The following is a 13,160-nucleotide window of genomic DNA, read 5'->3' on the forward strand; positions in this document are numbered from 1 at the left end:
AAATAAATAAAATCTTTAAAAAAATAAAATAAAATAATCTCTTTTCTGAAAATTAAATGAACAATGAAAAAAATAATTCTGTGATCCTATTTCTTAAAATAAAAGGAGGTGCATCCACTAGAACATCTGTGACCTTCTTGCACTGCCCTCATCCACAAGTGTGTTGTCAGTGGTGGTGAGTGGCTGGACCGCAGGCCCCGACAGGCAGCCTGGCTTTGGCTGAAGGACTCAGCGGGGTGTCCCAGATATTCTCACTTGCTACCACTTCCACATGACTCCACGTGTCTACAACACAGTCCCAGATCTCTCCGTTTGACAGACCACATGTTCTGACGAGGCTTTCTGAAAATATGACCCCTGGAACCATCTTCGCCTCCCCCACCGGCCATGACGGCTCTGTTTCCTCTAGCAGATGCCAATAAAGACACACAACACTTCCTCTGAAACCCTCGGCACCAGAAGTGTTTTGGAATTCAGAACATCTCAGACTTTGGAAAGGCATGTTCTACATTCCATATTTTAGGGGCCCTTCCTTGGTGAGGTTGGAGGAACACCCTGTAACCAAGCATTCTCATGTTTGCACAGGAAATACCTGACACCTCCCAGGAGAAGGTGGGCTGAAGAAAGACCATGAGGAGACTCACATCTGTGCAGGTCAGGCTTTGCCACTAAATGACACTGCTAGAAACTTTATGAATAAAACCTTTTTGAGTCCTGAGCTCTTTGGATTGGAGGCTGCAGATAAAGGAATGGAAGACTGGGGGGGTGGGGTGGGTAGCAGCATTATTTAAAACTTGGGCACAGGGGCACCTGGGTGGCTCAGTCGTTAAGCGTCTGCCTTCGGCTCAGGTCATGATCCCAGGGTCCTGGGATCGAGCCCCGCATCGGGCTCCCTGCTCTGTGGGAAGCCTGCTTCTCTCTCTCCCACTCCCCCTGCTGTGTTCCCTCTCTCGCTGTGTCTCTCTCTGTCAAATAAATAAATAAAATCTTTAAAAAAAATAAAAAATAAAAAAATAAAAAAATAAAACTTGGGCACAACTGATCTTGCCCTGACTTGACTATTTTTCTCATTGCTCGTAGCATGTGAGACATACTCACATGAAGGTACATGGATTTCCACTGTCAGTTGCATTCTGAGTGTTAACACTTTCCATTTGGTCAGAAATGGAAACCCCAGAGAACCCTAGATTTTTGGGGGTAGGCGGGCAGTAAAGCAAAAATAGATGAAACAAGAAGACAGTTAGCTGTTACCATTGAACCCTGGTGACTCAAGCTCAGAACCTAACTAGCTGACTGAAACCTCAGGGGCCACATTTGGCCTGTGGTCATCCTAGTAACTGTCCCTTCTTCGCCACCAGGTACCCTTCCACTCGGGTGGTAAGTCAGATCATTTTCATAGTTGTACTGGCCAAATTTCTGCGGTATTGGCCTTCTTCCTGTCTGTCAGGACACGAGGCCAGGGGTTCCTGGGGGAAGGCTGAGCATGTTGTAGAGACTGAACTGTTACACGTCGTGTGTGTGGTCTCTGTTCTCACAAGGTGGCGAGGCCCGAGAGAACTTTGAGTAATGTGCTTTTATTTCCTATTATATATTGGCTACTCTTTGAGAGATTTTTTCCCGTGTATTCCTCAGAACATGTGGTAGCGTTGGTGGGTGTTTAAAAAAAAATCCTATTGTTTTCTTAATAGTTGACAGAATTCCTTTTGGGAATAAATGGTCTTCAAATAAAGAAAGCTCCTTGGAGCACTTGAGTATGGAAAAAATAGGTCCACAGTAGGATTGAGAAGTCTGGGCAGAACAAATGGAGGGTAGAATTACTTTGTGTTCAAAAAATAGTTGGTGGTGTTGGGAGGGAGGGAACCGAAAGGAGAGAGATCGTCTGAGCAACACGGGAAGTCAGCCAAAAGACTTCATAGAACAGGGTGACTATTACTCCATCTTAATTGCTTCCTGGTCAGCAAGTCAACCCTATCTATTTCTTAATTTCTCTGAACTTTCTGCAAAACCTGCTACACAAAGTCTTTGTGTGAAAATTTGTTGTTTGTGTGTAATACTAAGGAAGGTACCTCAAGAACTCAGGTGGCAAAAAAGAAAAAGTTGCAAAAGATGCCAAGCGGAGAAGAAAAAGTCAGTGGAATCAAGCATGAGAACACAGGCCCCCCAGGGATACACGGAAATCTTGGAGAGGCACCCTGCTCTCAACACGAAGTCTGTTGGAGACCACAAGCAGTCTTGCCTAGATTTTAAGAGACAGGATGACTTTGGGATGTCATCTAGATTAAGTAGTAAATGCTGGACAAAAGTTACAGAGGACATTAAACAATGATCCATGCTAGACTGACTTCACAGAACACTACAGTCACGTGCATGATGGAGAGAGTCCTAGAAAGGGAATTTGAAGTTCTGGGTTTGAATTCTCTCTGTTTTTTTTTTTTTTTCAACTTCCAGTAGCTTCCCCCCCCCCTAGAATCTAGATACAATGAACCCTAGCAGGATAGTCTCCAATACAATTTAACTTTCCCACTATGGGATCTTTTTTGAAAATTTATTTATTTTTAATTTTTTCCCACTTTAGGTTCTTTAGACTACTTCAGTATTTGTAGATGTGAGAATTTATGTTCCAATAAGTGGGAAGCTAAAATTTGAGATTATACCAACCTATGTACTCCATATTGTTGTAGCTACATACAATTTTATATGGAACACGTGGACTTTAGTACTGTAGAATTTGGCCTTCTTATAACAAGCTTATCTGTAAACAAAGATAATCTTTGCTTCTCTGTCCTAACCTATAAAGTGTTGCCACCACAGACCTTTTCACCATGTCCTTAAAAAACAGATGATTCTTCCTTTCAGACAATGGGGAAAAAAAAACAATTTCCACCCCCCAAAAAAATGTTAATCCAGAATTATCAAATTTTGAAGTTTCAGAAGATGGAACAACAGAAATAGATTATGGACAAGTCTTATTTAAGGCTTCTTCCTAAGTAGTACTATAGGGATTTATAGTGTTGACCAAAAGAAGATACAGTTTTCTCATTAAACTTTGCTTCCATGGGACTCAAAATTCTGTGACAGATTTTTGATGAAGTTGTTTCCATTAAAAAGTACTGATTTTAAAAACTAATAAGTTAAAACTGCCACACACACCCCCCCCCAAATGGTCCATAAAACATTTTCCTTACCTTGTGATGGCTTTACAAGGCACTATCATGAACCAGTCTTTTATTATTAAACTTAAATGGTCAGTTCTGGGATGTTCTTCCATGACTGATTACCACTGAGGGGGTGGTATCAGGGATAATACCCATTTAGCCTTCTGAACTTCAGACTTGGTGACCTTGCCAGCTCCAGCTGCCTTCTTGTCCACTGCTTTAATGACACCCACAGCAACCATCTGTGTTAGGCCACGAATAGCAAAATGATGCAGAGGATAGTCAGAGAAGCTCTCAACATGCATGGGCTTGCCAGGAACCATATCAACAATGGCAGCAACACCAGATTTCAAGAACTTGGGGCCATCTTCCAGCTTCTTCCCAGAATGACAGTTAGTCTTCTCTTTCAGCTCAACAAACCTGCAAGCAACAGGAGAGATCATGGGACAATCCAGCAGGGTGCATAGCCAGCACTGCTTTGGCCTGGACGGTTGGAGATGATCACCTGAGCTGTGAAGCCAGCTGCTTCCAACGGTGGGTCTTTTTGCTTTCGCCAGCTGCGGTGCCATGACAAATCTTGGACAGACATGTTCTTTTTTTTTTGGACAGACATGTTCTTGACATTAAGGCCCACATTGTCTCCAGGAAGAGCTTCATTCAAAGAGCATTTCAACAGAGTTTGCTTTAGTTGTAATGTTGATTAGAACAGAGGGGGCCATCAGGCGTGGTTTGAGAACACCAGACTCTACAGGGACAGGACCAATACCATGAATTTGTAGATGTCCTGGAGGGGCAGATAGATGCAAGGGCTTGTCAGTTGGACAAGTTGGTGGCAGGATGCAATCTACAACTTCAAGAAGTATGGCTTCAGCGGCATTGCCATCTTTATGGGTGGCTTTCCAGCCCTTGAATCAAAGCATATCTGCACTTGGCTCTGGCATGTGGTGGCCATTCCATACAGAAATGGACACAAATGCTGCTGTGTCAGGGTTGTAGCCAATTTCTTAATGCAGGTGCTGACTTCCTTCATGATTTCCTTGTCCCTCTTCTGGCTGGAGGGTGGCTCTGTGGGATCTACTTTGTTACCACCAACAATGAGTCGTTTCACACCCAGTGTGTAAGCCAGAAGGGCATGCTCCCAGGTCTGCCCATTCTTGGAGATGTCTGTTTCAGCAACACCAGCAGCAACAATCAAGAAGCACAGTCGGTGGGAGACGTGCCTGTAATCATGTTTTGGTAAAGTCTATGTCCCAGTGCATCAGTGATGGTTGCGTACTACTTGCTGGTCTGGAATTTCTACAGGGATATATCAATGGTGATAACCATGTTCGTGTTCAGCTTTCAGTGTATCCAAGACCCAGGCATACTGAAAGGAGCCCTTTCCCACCTCAGCAGCTTCCGGCTCAAATTTTTCTGTGGTTCTCTTGTCGATCCCAGCACATTTGTAGATCAGGTGGTGGTGGATTTGCCCTAATCCATGTGTCCAGGGACAATGATATTAATATGAATCTTCTCCTTTCCCATTTTGGCTTAGATTTAAGGGTGGTTTTCATGTTATCTGTGTCCTAGTGGCAAATCCATTGTGAAAAGTGGGTTTGAATTCTGTGGCATTAAATAATCATGGAACTTTGGGAAGACACTCATTACTCTGAGCTGTAGGTTTCTTATCCGTCAGGAGAGAGAAGAAATGAATTATTGGTTCTGTAACCTGTAAAATGGCTTAGATGGTAAATGGGATGCCCTAGGAAGGAGTGCAGAGTTTGGAATCAGATATCCACATAAGATGTACCTGGGTTTGCACCTTGCCTCTGCCACTCACTGGGTGTGTGATATTCAGTTAGCTACTTATGTTCCTAAGTCTCAGTTTCTGCATTGATGGAATAGTCTTAACACTGCCTATGCCTCAGATGACTTTGAGAGGGTTAAATATTTTAGTCTAGGTAGATATGTTTGATAAATATTAGACGTGTCTCTTTCAGATTTAAGTTATATTTCTTTGCATAATTTTCTTCTCCATAATCCTGCAAGAAAGAAATTTCTGCTTCTGTCTTATAGAACAGTCCAGCTTCACACCAACTCACCTCTGTTGAGCAGAAAAATAAATAACATGAAGTAACATTAATTCAAGTTTGTATTTTATCAATTATTTGGAATATAACCGCAATATTCAAATCCATATACTGCTATGGGTACTGACTATAATGTACTCAGTATTAACCAAGAAAGCCCTATTTAGGGAATGGTATCCAGAGAGGGGGTATATTTTGCCTACAGATTGTTTCATTATTATACAGTTTCTACATCTAATATAGAGATAATGCTTTTTCAACATCAATTTTAAATATCAAGTCAGTTTATTTTAATAATCCTGGAAAATACAGTAGTGGTGGACATCTTGCTCCCATTATGTTTTTGTACCATGGAGTAATTGGAAGTTGTAGCTGTCAGCAACTTCATTCTTGTCCCTACTAAGCCAGGGGCAGCTCCACTTAGATTTATAGTAAAAGGCGGCCCACAAAGAGAGAAGGTATGAAGTCCTCAATTCTCCTATGAAAATGGGAAGTCCTATTCTTTGTCCGGATAATATTCCAACATTTCTCACTAAATAGCCAGCCATCATCAGGTTGCCTTGGGTAGAACGTCATCTCATTAAGGACTGATTCTCCAGTCTCACTGGAGAACACCAAGAGTGAAGGACAGGTCTTTCTGCCCCCTTTCTGTTCCTATTTCTTGGGTCCTCGGGCCTTCAGATTTAGTGAAGTTTGACGATAACCCCGGTCCATCTCAATTCAACGTCCTGAAGACTTATTCAACTCTGTGTAATCTGTATTTCTCAGTTTACCCCATTCATGCTGATCTGGGGATCATCAGCTCACATGGTTGGTATAGTTTTCACAGGGCCTGGGTATCTCAGAGGGGCGTGAGAAGAGAGCTGAGGCTAGAACAAAGGTAGCACTACTATTTAAGGAAAGAAGAAAAGGGCTGACAATGAGGACCAAGAGACAAAGGTCAGGGAGGCTAGAGGAGAACCGAAGAGAGTGGTGTTACCTTGGCGGAGGGGAGGAAAGATGCTCCTGTTTCTCAGGAGGGCTCAGGGGATTGACACACATGCATCGATTGTGACGTCAGTCAACACTGATGTGTGAGTTTTGTCCAGCAGTCCTCAACTGTAGGAGAATGACACTCTCACCTTGGGGTGAAGCCAAGGAAGAGGAAGATGGGCTGAATGGTCTAAGGATGAGGGTCTGCAAAGATGGTGAAATGGAAGAATAAGGAGGAGGGGAAAGAAGCTGTTGAAGAAGTAGATTCATGTGTTGATTAAATTTTAGATGAGGTGGGGCGCCTGGGTGGCTCAGTCTGTTAAGCGTCGGACTCTTGATTTTGGCTCAGGTCATGATCTCAGGGTCGTGAGATCCAGCCCCACGGTGGGCTCCATGCTGAGCATGGAGTCTGCTTAAGATTCTCTCTCGTTCCTGCCTTCTGCCCCACAACTCCCACCCCCACTCATGCACGTGTGCTCTTTCTCTCTCTCTCAAAAAAATTTTTTTTTAGATGAGGTGATACTGTGATATGAAGTGGGCAGCCAGAATCTTGGTTAACATAACTGGGACTCAAAAGTCGCATAGTTGGAACGAATGGTCAAATTTAGCAGAGTGAAAAGTCTAACCGAAATGTACATGCGTTCCTCTGCTTCTCCAAGGAATCAGCAGAGGGCTGAGTGAAACAGAGACAAGGACCGCTCCGCCCTCTCTTCCCCCTAAAGTGACAAAAAATCTTTAGATAACATTTTTCTTTTTTAAAGAGTGGATTTTGAAAGAGCAATAAACTAAATCAACACTTTTCTATCTGGACATAGGAACCACATGAAGGTCAATTGGCAGTCCCTTACGCGTGAAAAATTACCTTTCAGATTTTGTAGCTGACTTCAAATTCACTGATATAATATTATTAATAATACAGATAACATTCTGACTATTTATTATATAGTTATAGATGTTTTATATATACAATAGATAGATGAGTCTTGGTCCACAGACTCAGTTAATCCAGAAAAACAATTTTTGTAACTCAACTCTATGCTCAATCCTCCTACTGTCAGGCTAAGAGTAACAAGCTCAGGTAATTTTTGGTTTCACCCTCTTTCTGGGGGGCAGAGACAAAGGCCCTAGAGGGATTTACATGTGCCTTGGCCAGTAAATTGGGGGAGCGGGAAACCTCCTGGGCCTCAGCCACCTGCTCATGTTGGCTTACCCTGCGACAGCATTTGGCCTGCATCACGGCCCTTTAGGGTGGGGGCCTCGCATGGATGTGTGGCTGCATCACTTAAAGGCAGGGAAACTTTAAGTGATGGATCACTGCGCTGAGACTCTGTATGAAGCCATTTCCTCGTCGGGGTATTGCTGCCTCCCCAGGGCACTGCCTAGAAAGAAGGGCACGTGGCTCCTGGACCTGTCACTCTCTCTGCTCTCATTGCGTCCTCCCTCAGCCCACAGAACAGCCTATTCTAAGCAGGGAGTGGAAGAAGTGATGTCCCTTTGATCCCTGCTTCTCCCACACATGTTGTCTTCATGTCATCTCCAAAACTCTAGGTTCCAACCCCCCACCCCCAGATGCAGAGACAAAAAGTGCCCATTGGTTATTTCTGCTTTCTGACCAGCTGCATCCCTTCCCTGAGGCAATGAGCTCAGGGTTGCCCACAGGCTTGGAAAAGGGGAAATAGCTGGAGAAAGATGTGCGAAAGTGACCATATCACCACATTAAATTCTATATTCTTGCAGCAGCAAAATAAAACAAACAAACAAACAAACAAAAACCCAAACTGGATAGGGTCTTAGCTATTTGCATGAAAGCGTCCTTCCAAATTGAAGAATCTATAATTCTGCTGCTGATAGGCGAGGCCAGAAAGGACAGGAGAAGCCGTGGGTAGTGGTTGAGGAAGAGAGCAGCAGGGGGTCAGACCCTGAGAGAAAGCGCTCTAGATGTGAGAGTCCTTGGCAAGAATCTTAAGAAATGTTAGTCACCCAAACCAAAAACTTCTCTGACACCTCAGTGTGGACTCTGTCTCCTCTCTGGAAACCTCTAGCCATGACAGGGAGGCCCAGCCATTCTTCAATTCCAATCTCCTTGGACTGTGGCTTGACAGGACATCTCTCTCCGTCCTCGGTGACCCTCAAGGTCCTGCCCTGGGGTCAGGACTGTGATGCAACATGGTGGCCTCGGAAATTTGATGGAAGCCCATTATCGATGAACATTTATTGATGCAGGTTGCTCAGGGCCCCACAATAAGGTCTCACATGTCATAAGCCTCCAGGGGCTTACAGCCACACTGTGGAGATGTGGTGTGTGCATCATCCCAGCACAGGGTGTCCCAAATGCCCTCTGTGTCATTGCGCCAGGAGTTTGGAGAAGGGGAAGAGTGTGAAACAGAACTTGGCTGTGAGTCAAAAAGGCACGCACATGTGACACTTGCATCACAACTCCATTGTGGAGCCCCATCTAAAAATAGTGCACGCTCCATCTGCAGAAGCTCTGACCTGAGCGGCTATGCCCGAGTTCAAGAAAGATGGTTATTCTTACACCATTAGCAGCAACGAGAAGAAAGTCTCAACTGCAACAGCATCCACAATTAAGACGAATAATATCCGTCTCTCAGAAATGTGCTTTGAAGGTTAAATGGACCATATAGGTGAGACTACGTAGAGGAAAGAATGGCGAGTGCCATTCAGACATTTACTGATATTGTTCATTATCATCGTATATTCGAGAGGTGTAGCAGGTGCATCTGTACTTTGGTCTGACTACTAAATCCAGAGGGAGGTCCTTCTCTCCAAACTGATCACCCTGGTGTTTAAATCAGATTCTGGAATACCAAGGCAACCATTTCTAAATCGCTATTTAAGATGAATGCCCTACCTTCTGAGATTTTACATTTTAGCAATTGATTCAATCAGAGAAGTACTTTGATGTTGTAAATACCTACACATCAGCTCATCTAGTTTTAAATTAATCAAAATATTTAGGCATCTTCACAGAAATTTCTCATATTCATAAAACAAGGCAATGGTTATTTACTTCCTGGTATTATAATACGTTTGGGGAAAATTTCTATGTGACTTACATAAAAGGAATAAATGCTGGTTTTGTGGAACTCCATTGTCGGAATAATGAATGCTTTAAAAAATACACTGATTCAAAGCCTGCCCAACTCTCTCCCTCAGGCTGCGGAAAGTGTGCCCTAGTGAATCTTAGAAGGGAAGAAACTTCCCTTGCCCACTTCCTGTACATTCTTTGGAGCTGGGCTTCTAGCCAGCGCGAGCAGAAAATGACTAAGCTGTTAAAAGGTTAACAGCCAGCATGGTGTTCTCAGCATCTCTCAAAGACACTTAGAAAACTAGTCCCAGGGAACTGGGTAGAAGCCAGAGAACTCCCCAGAGAGTGCACTTGAACTTATTATTCCACATGATTACATATTCAAATTGGCTTGAATTCCCCAGGCACCCAGGGGGATGTCAGGGGAGGTGAAAAAGCAGTGGGCCAGGTAGGGGTAGAGCCCAAGGAGGAAGCTGGTCTGGCATTAAAAATGTGCTATAGATATTTCCCTGTGGTGAAAAAGCCCCACAATCATGAACATTTAGACAACCAGGAAAGAGCCATGTTTCTAAAAAATGAGGTTGAATTTCCAAGTGACATATGATCATCTTTTCTGATACGTTCAGAATTCTGTCTTACATTAGCAAGGATTTCTTTTTCTTGAATCCTTCAGAAATGGCTTTTCAAGAGTCTCCTACTACAGCCAGAAATGTTAACACATACCTACCCTGCCCTCTAGACTAAAAAAGCCCAGGGATTATGAGCAAATGTGTGTGACATTTGGGTTAATTGGAGACGGTGTTGGGGGGACCTGTATAACCTTTGGTTGTCTTCACTAATGTGGTCTGAGATTCAGGGTTGTGCTGGAAAGTGTGGGCAGAGGCAGGGGAATTTGGAAAACACAGAAAATTGTTTATTAGCCTTGTATGTTAGTGACCTTTCAATGGCAAAAGAGAAAAAGAACTTTGCAAAATCGTATGTTTCAAACGACAGAAATAGAATAAATAGAATATGCACATATAGATAATAAAGAATAGAATATGTTTAAAATACCTTGTAGGGTTGAAAATCTCTATCAAGTTTGCTATTTCACTCAGGGATAGATCCTCCCTAGACAAGGGGGGATTAGTCACAGGAGAAGGGAATTGAATTAGGAGGAGGTGGGATAAAATAGGGATAACATTGAGCAGAGACTTGGACGTGAGGGATTTAGACTCAGCACAGTGCTCTCTGTGTGTAGGAATGACAACAGACCACATAGGTGATGCACTGTGCGGTAGACAGCATCGGGAGAACCCAATATGAGGGTGAGGGTGATGAGATTCGACAATAGACAATTTCAGGCAAGCAGCATTCAAAGGTCTAACCAGCACTGCCCTATAGAAATAGGGAATTTCACATTTTCTAGTAGCTATATTTCAAGAAGTAAAAAGAAATAGGTCAAACAAATCCTAATGATATATTTTACTGAACCCAGTCCATCTGAAATACTATCCTAGCAACACATGGCACTAGCTAAACTTAAGCGCTCAGCAGCTGTGTGTGACAACGAACCACCCAGAAATAAGTCAGGCTTTTGGCACCAGGGAAGTCTATCAGACCCGAGGAAGGCTAGCCTCATAATGACAGATGGAAACGGTTATGTTAGCTGGTAATTCACAGAAGAGCATACATACCTTAGGAAATTCATTAAAAAATGTCCACCTCCTCTGTAATAAAAGCTATAAAAATTAGAATATCTGTGAGATACTATTTCTTACCTGTTAAAATTGACAAAGGTTTAAAAAGTTGCAGTTGTTTGTAGGTGGGCTAAAACGCATATGCTGCTATTAGCAACGTAAACCGACGTAAACTGATGTACACTCTTTTCGAGAACAGCTTTACATTTCATGTCTAGACCTTTGAATTTTTTTTTTCAACTTCTAAGACTCTACAACAAAAAATAATAAAAACAATCACTTATTGAGTGTTCCTTATATCACAGATAAGATGCCTGGCACTTCATGTATTTTATGTCTTTTAATTCCCACAACAACCTTATGATGGAGCTACTATTATCCAGTTTGAACCCTATAAAAATAAACCAAAGTATGGAAAAAATTTACATATCAATATGTTCTTATAGGGTTGTTAAAAGAAGAAAAAACAGAAGCCCTTTTACCCATTGCCGCCCTTCCCCAACACCTGAGGCTAAACCTAAATGTCTCAAAATCAAGGAACGGGTATGTAAGTGAAACTACTCGAAGGAATTGATATATTCACCCACGTATTCTCAAAGAATATGTAATGGCATAGAAAAATACATGTCTTAGTCTGCTATTGCTCAATAAGGCTGCATAACAAACAGGCACTAAATCTGGGTTATGAGCAACAACTCGCATTTATTTCTCATGCAGATGTCTGCAGGGAAGCTAGGGTGGGGCTCTGCTTTTGGCTTCAGAAAAACTGGCTTTGGTTTCAGGCTCATGTATGAGACACTGTATTCATTTTGGAGCCGAAGGCTGAGGGGGAAGCTACCTGGGGGAAGCTCTTCTCATGGCCGACTCCTGGAGTGGAAGAGAGCAAAAGGGCAAGAGTATATACACGGCACATTTTAAGCATCTGCTTGCTTCATGGCTGCTAAATTTTCCTTGGCCAAAGTAAGTCATAGGGCCAAGCCTAAAGTCAAGGGGTGGGAAAGTACCCCATGCCTGCCATGAGAGTGTGGCAAGAATGTGTATACGTCATTCTACTACGAGGGAATAAAGACCTGGCACCAATCATTCGATCTACCACAATCTGGTCTCCATCACCGTTATTCACATCCTTCCCACATACACTCATTCCCATCCTAACGTCCCCCAAATCTCATTCTATGATGCCATCAGGCTAGAAAGATAGCATTGCTGTTATTTACGTCAACTCCAGATGTGATTCCTCTTGGTCTGGAGACATTTCAACCAAAAAGACAAGTTATCTGTCCCCTCCCACACGCAACATGTAAAAATGGAACAGGAACAAGATGACCACAATGAACACCCCCATTCTAATAGGGGAAGAGTGAGAAGCCTATAGCAGTCATGAGTTTATAGCAATTGTGAAGTCCTGGTAGGCAAATGTTGCCAGGGTCCTCTACCTTGGGGGCAGGGAATGTTCTTGGATTAGACCCCATTACTGGTCCCTGGGAATTGCTCTCCAGACCCGTCTGACTTCTCCGCAGGCTCTTGTTTCTACTCTTCAGGAGGTCCTTCTTTGCCAAAGTTCCCTCCCTGGCCATGTCTGAAGATGGCATTGGAGCATATACCAGGTCCAGGGGTTGGGCAGCCTTCTCGGCCTGCTTTCTGCCTAAAGGAAGTTGGGGGAGGGGGAGGAATCCAGAGGTATCTGTGTATCTCAAAGAGTCACAATCACTTTTAATAACTGAGAGAATTCTTCTCAATGCAGTGTAATTTTTCCTCCCTGTAAACCCTAGGCTTTCTGGGCTGTGTCTGTTCACTTTCAGTTCTATTTGTAAACCAGCCATGTTTTGCCTGAACCCATCTCTTATATCTCATTGTACCTTTTAAAATTAGCAGTGAGCCACTTACCCTGTCCACACTGTGCCTTGAAACTTGCTTGCTCATTATTCCAGCTTTATCTCATCCATTGTCTGTCAGTTTACTGCAGGTAACAGTTTAAAAAAATGTGTCACTACTATAGAACATGGATCAACATTTTTCCAGGCTCCGGTAACAATTTCCTTGTTGCCTTCTCCCCAGTCCCAAAGCCCATTGCACATATTTTGGGATTTGTTATGGCAGCACCCCAGTTCTACTAATACTTTCTTTTTCAGCGATGGCCACAATAATGCCACGTAACAACCAACCACAAACTCTGAGAGGCATGCAGCAATAAACATCAGTTTCTCACTCCTGTGGACTGGCTGGGGCCTGGCTC

General features: G+C 43.2%; 1 pseudogene; it reads right to left on the minus strand.

The window, feature by feature from the left end:
- Positions 1–3,274: 3,274 nt before the first annotated feature.
- Positions 3,275–12,074, minus strand: LOC110586397 (annotated as a pseudogene).
- Positions 12,075–13,160: the final 1,086 nt, after the last annotated feature.

The sequence above is a fragment of the Neomonachus schauinslandi genome, chromosome 11 (genome assembly GCF_002201575.2).
Source record: "Neomonachus schauinslandi chromosome 11, ASM220157v2, whole genome shotgun sequence".
NCBI lineage: Eukaryota > Metazoa > Chordata > Mammalia > Carnivora > Phocidae > Neomonachus > Neomonachus schauinslandi.